At 35.0% G+C, this 6,686-nt stretch overlaps 1 non-coding gene across 1 annotated transcript; it reads right to left on the bottom strand.

Annotated features, from left to right (window-relative positions):
* Window positions 1-6,156: 6,156 nt before the first annotated feature.
* On the bottom strand, window positions 6,157-6,240 carry Trnal-uaa (transfer RNA leucine (anticodon UAA)). Its single transcript has one exon. It is a non-coding gene; the product is annotated as a tRNA-Leu (tRNA).
* Between the last annotated feature and the right edge of the window lie 446 nt (window positions 6,241-6,686).

Here is a 6,686-nt window from a genome sequence, read left to right as displayed (position 1 = left end):
ACAATTAACCAACAAGGATTGACAGTATTAAAATATCAACATAGTAGATGAATTTAAACATGATAACAATTTCATTTCATATTTTTTAATTAACCAGCAGTCCAGAGCTAAAAGCTGCTCTCTCACAGATTGACAGTTCTTCTTGGTCATTCTTCAAAAGCCCAAAGGAGTAATTAAATTAAATTTACACATATAATTAATTATATGGCTTAAAGCAATAGCAAAAAAATATTTTCCAAACAATTGAAATCTGTTCTATTATGTGTGACCTTATATGACTAGTTGGAGGAATTTTCAAACTTGTATATGAAAGACTGTGATCTGATATTATGTCAGCAGTCTAATATCATTGGTTTCCATACATTTGCTCAATAATTGCCAATTGGCTCGTTTAAAGACAAAAATAAAAAAGGTGTCAGAACAGTAAAACTGTGAGAAAACAGCTTTAAATTGGTGTTGCACTTAATGTTGTTGTACAGGCTTTTAAAATAATTGATCTGAAAATATAACTCCTATTATTGTTGTATTTTCTGTTTTCTATTTCAGGCACTGGAATCCAAATGTAATCAAAAATGCCATTGTATGAGGATTGACCTGCAATGCATGGCAATCATCTTAACACAACTGCAACGCCTTCCTTGGAAAAATGAGTGCAAGATGGAAACAAAGCGTTCGGTGGAACATCTTGTCATCTCAAATATTTGATGACTTACATATTGATGTGAAGTTGAAGATAAAAGTCATCTGTTTGTCCGTGATTATTAAATAAATCCGAACATATATTTTAAAAGGGTAAAATGATAAAGGATTTATATACGCTTTACGTGGTTTTCCTATATTATGGAGGGAAGATAACTTCAAAAACAGAAACAGATGGCATCTGCAGACCAAATAAAGGAGAACTATTTTGTTCAGTTCAATTTTTAAGACTGCAGAAAATCTGTTAATAGAGCACATCCTTCCAAATGCCATATTGTAAACTGGGCTCTTTAAAATGTGAAAAGGTGAAAGTGGTCTAGAGGATAAGCCCCAAATTCAAGGTTGTGAGTTCAAGACCTCCAAGATACTTTCTCTTGACCTCAGGAAAAGGATGTCCATACTTGTTTCTTCTTAGGCAACAGACTTAAGAGTCATTTTGTAAGCTTCCAGCTTGCATAGCAATCTGATAAGGCATAAAATAAGTACTAGCTGACTTGCAAACAGTTTTTCCATTTGTGTTGATTTATTTTTCAGTCTGTTGGAATGTTTATTAGAAGTGATGCGCATTGCTTACTGCAACCAATATTAATTTTCTTTATTAAGTTGAATTTAACAAACACATAACATGGCTTGTGATTTTACGGATGGCTGATACAAGTTTATTTCGTTGATTGTATGAGATTATTTCCTCAAATGATGTAATAAAAGTTATTCTGAATGACTGTCCTTTTTTGTTTGTCCTTTTTTGTTTGAAGAAAATGTGTTGAGGTTTTGGCAAAGCATAGTGTCATCATCATCATCACCATTGTTGTGTACAAATAAAACATTCAAAACAATGTTTTTAAAACCAAACTGTCAAGCCAAGTACTCAAAGAGGCACAAGGATATTGCTAAAGAGACCGGTAATACAATTAGACAAATACAATGTAAAGAAAGATCTATAATTCTGACACATGGTAATGCTTTAAATAGTCCTCTCATTGTGTGTTTATGGTTAAAGAGGAGACATACAGTATATTTTGTAATGAAGACTTAAATTTGTATGGCAACTTAAAGCCATATATGGGGATTAAGCGCCAGAAATATTGTGAAGTCTCCCAAAAGACTCAATTCACTTAAAAGGTCTTGCCACAGAAATGAAAGTAAAAATGGGAGCAAAAACTAATTTATCATTAGTTTTACATTGGATTGCATACACATGGCTCTGTTATTACTTGACTAATATTAAAAAAAATTTAGAGACATGTTGATCCAAACTGTAATTATTTTTGTTTGCATTTTATGGAGTTGGACATAAAAAAAAAAACTAGGTTAGGACCACATAATAGGGTTACGATGAAAATTAGGTTTCCCTTTTAATGTTTGAAGATAACAGTCACTGGCGTTATTCTTCAAAAAATGGCTCGCAATACATATCACACGAACATTCAACATTTCAACATTTTATCAGCAGCATTTTTCATTTTTCAAAACAAAAATACTCAGATGTACACAAATAATGCAAAACATGAACAGCAAATTCACAAATTCTGCTGTGTTGAAATTTAAAAAATCATACATGAGATTGTATGAAAAGCTTCAGAAAAATCATTTTTTTTATTTTCAAACATGTTAAATCTGACGATCATAAGCCATATGTACAAAAATAATGCGGCACGAAGTCCATGAAACCTGAAAAATTGATAATTTACTTAAACTGGCGTTCACACAAGATTTCACGAAAAAGTTAAAATCTTCATGATATCAACAATCACACATCACAAGAACTCTGAATGACAATTTCATGTTCTGAACAAAAAAATGCATCGAAAATTTTGAAAATCTAGAAGTTAACGTGGGATCTCAAGATTTCAAAAACAAACTATAGGCTTCATTCTTCAAAAATTATAGGCTTCATAAAACTCACTCAAACACTCAGATTTCAAAACCTTCAACATTTGTACTCTGAAACTAGCGTTCACACCAGATTTCATGAAAAAAAATCAAATCTTCATAATGTTGAAAATCTAGAAGTTAACGAGAGATCTCAAGATTTCAAAAAAAAAATATAGGCTTAATTTATTCAAAAAAAATATAGACTCATGCAAATCTCTCAAAAAATTACAAATCTCACAATCATAAGCCATATGAACAAAAAAATGCAGCTAAGTCCATGAAACATGAAAAATTGATATCTTACTAAAACTGGCGTTCACACAAGATTTCATGAAAAAAATAAAATCTTCATAATGTTCAAATTCAACAAATCAACATTTGCAGCAAATCTCACAAATCTCACAATCATAAGCTATATGCACAAAAAGCCCCAAGTCCATGAAACATGAAAAATTGATATCTTACTGAAACTGGCGTTCACACAAGATTTCATGAAAAAAAATAAAATCTTCATAATGTTCAAATTCAACAAATCAACATTTGCAGCAAATCTCACAAATCTCACAATCGTAAGCCATATGCACAAAAAAAGCCCCAAGTCCATGAAACATGAACAATTGATACCTTACTGAAACTGGCGTTCACACAAGATTTCATGAAAAAATATAATATCTTCAAAATGTTCAAATTCAACAAATCAACATTTGCAGCAAATCTCACAAATCTCACAATCATAAGCCATATGCACAAAAAAGCCCCAAGTCCATGAAACATGAAAAATTGATATCTTACTGAAACTGGCGTTCACACAAGATTTCATGAAAAAAAATGATATCTTCAAAATGTTCAAATTCCACCAAGTCCATGAAACTTGAAAAAAATGATATTTTGCTGAAACTGATTTCACATAATCTTCATAGAAAAACTACTTCATTCACAGATTTCCAAATCTCGAGCCATTTGTACAAAAATAATGCGGAATCAAGTGATAACTCTGGAACTACTTCATATGAGCGTATAAATAAAAGCGGTTAAAAATAGTCCTAACTATTTAATCACAATTATAATGCGATGCGCATTAATTTTGGCCATCGGGTATATAATCTCCACATTTTTCAATATTCGTCATTCCAGTAGAAAGCTCTTAGCACAGAAGTGCTGTTAGTCTGCTGGGAGCCCAAATTGGGTTTGAACTTCTCAGATTTCTCCTCGCACTATGAACTTGGTGCATCAGAGATACAGAGAAAATATCTGAGATGTTTTTTTTACCTTCCGGTTTGAACATGAGAACCGTATGTCGCGATACCTCATAATTTTTCGCTTTTGAGTCTGGCCAACTCATGTTTTCGATCACTTTGACATCGCCTGACGAATACGATCATTCTCTGTGATAGCCATTAGCTCATATACAATTCAAAACCGATTTTGGCAAGTGATTTGTTATTTGCGTCTGGTAGCATGTATAGCTTCGACGAGATTTGTTTCTCATTGCTCAATATGCTACGGTCTTGGATGCAATGCAATGATTTTGTCAACTTCGCAAGAACATTTTGGCAAAAGTAAAATTTGAGAGGCTACCATGAGTATGGAGGTGTCGTTAGACCAGCTTAGTATTGGTGTAAGGTGATGTACAGTGCCAATACTAGGAACCGCTCATGGTCATCATGTCGCGCTACAGGCAATGAAAAATAGGGAGTGGCAACCTCGATGTATCGCTGTGGTCCGACACAGCACACAGTCTTTACAAAGAGAGGGGAAAACACAAGCAATCGGATGCTTATTCCTAATTGTGCCCTTTCGAGTAGTTGCCTTTAGCGCTGCCTCAGTTTTTCAAAATTCAAAATTCAATCGCTTCTTTGCTCATAAGGTGCGATACATAAAAGGAAATGCTTTCTCAAATCATAGTTAGCATTTCCTACCTGCAAGTAAAGCGAGCATATATGCGTCTATGTGCTTAAGAGGTGTGTTTGAAAGTGAACTCTGTAGCCTTCTCTTAGTTCATAAGAGAAATAAGTCTACAGAGTTTTCAAGCCTAACTTATGGTTAAGGGTACTTGAAGTTGATCGCAGAATTTCCTTCTTTGATCGGCTATGCGGCTGAGGCACTCGATTCTTGCCCCAGTACAGGCCTTCTTGTATCTGAGATCACTAGTTCAGCGTTGTGCCTACAACGAGTCAGCAATACCCCGTCTGTTACACCCGAGTAGTCCAGCACTTTACATTACAGGTGTATCTAATTGTAGGATTTCCTTCTTTGATCGGACTATGCTGCTGAGGCACTCGATTCTTCCCCCAGTACAGGCCTTCTTGTATCTGAGATCACTAGTTCGGCGTTGTGCCTACAACGAGTCAGCAATACCCCGTTTGTTACACCCGAGTAGTCCAGCACTCTACATTACAGGTGTAACTAATTGTAGAAGGTCGCCTGGGAGGCCTTTAATGGGTGCTGATTTTGCGTAGTGTATAACACTAGGAAAATAGGTTTCTAGCTCAGAGTTACCATTTTCCGATCTCGCTGATGCGGTGGGTAACCTGACCAATGCCAGTCACAAGTCTGGATGAAAAACCGGGAGTGACCACATTACATAACAAAAAATTGCATTATAATTGTTAGCTCTTATAACTCGAGTATCATTCATTTATTCATTTATTCAGTTGATGTCAACCATGTCAGACGCAACTTTAAACTCGGTAAAACAGTTGGCAGATCATATGCAACACAGTCAAACACAATTGTTGCACATGAAGACTATCGTAGTTAACAACAGCACACACCTATCTGGCGTCTTGAGAAAACTTTCGCAACTAATTCGTAAAATTGTAAAATCACTTCACAAAATAGTTTCATCAAAAAAAACTCCTAGCAAGATGAGCCAACCAGAAATTAGATCTGGAGAGGTGATACAACTGGCAAGAAAAATGAAACGTGACTTAAAAAACTACAGAACTGAGTTGAACACAATATCAGAACATTGTGGCAGGGAGAAGGCTATTGACATTTTATCCGAAATCCGATCGGTATCCAAGATATTTCGAAAAGTATCAACGCTAGGAGATCTTCTTTGTAATCATCTTAGCAGAGAGACAAGCATCCAAAAGGAGTTGCATTTACTAAACAATGAATTTTTTTTTGTCAAATTTGTGTTACGGACAAGAAATGTATTGTGTTTACGCCATGTGGCCATTTGACTTGTCATGCATGTTCTATCAAAACTAGTAAATGCTATTTTTGCAGAACTGTTGTTATTGGAAAATATCAAATTTATGAATAAAATGTAAACAATTATTTGTATTTTTGCTTTCTGTTTATTTCATTTACATGGAAAGGTGAACTGTGTTAATCACTCAAACACTACCCTTTCAGATTCACACAGTTATGCTGTAGACAGCCGCAATACGCTAGTTAGCTCAAATTTCATTGGTTTCTGAAGTTGACGAATGCATGTTGTTACAATGCAGTATTGTTGTAACTTGGGTACTTTTTAGAGACTACATTATTAATCAGCCGGTTGGTTCGTCGTTTATTTAATACGCATGTCGAATGGGAAACTGCGTACAATAGGACTCCTAATGCAACAAAATCTAGTACGGGTGGGGTTCGAACCCACGCGGACATTTCGTCCATTGGAACTTAAGTCCAACGCCTTAACCACTCGGCCACCGTACTTGGTGCTAACCTGCTGGGAAGTGAAGATTTTGTCTGAAGTACACCACGCTGTATACGCGTTATACAATTTAGATGTATTTGGCTATCTTACTTTCAAGGAGTTATACAACTTGTACATCGATTTTATTTAAATAGAATACAACTTGTGTTAAACTGTCAGGCTAAATATAAGCTAAAAACCAATGCGTAGTGACTCGCAAACCGGAAGTAAACAATATGTCGTTTCCAAGATTACGAATGCATTTTCTTTAATAATGTACCTGCTTTTTGAGCATTTCAAACCATAAAAAACACACAGCAGTGACTGTATTATTTACATTTCACTTACTATGGCAAAACGATATACTGACATCGTTGGGTTTGCTGGACTACAGTACAATGATTATTTCAAAACATTCTGTTGGGAATGCCAATTGTGTTGTGCTGGAGTCTTTACCGTAGAACCT

Source organism: Mya arenaria, chromosome 3 (assembly GCF_026914265.1).
Source record: "Mya arenaria isolate MELC-2E11 chromosome 3, ASM2691426v1".
NCBI lineage: Eukaryota > Metazoa > Mollusca > Bivalvia > Myida > Myidae > Mya > Mya arenaria.
This window is presented reverse-complemented; position numbering and strand designations above follow the sequence as displayed.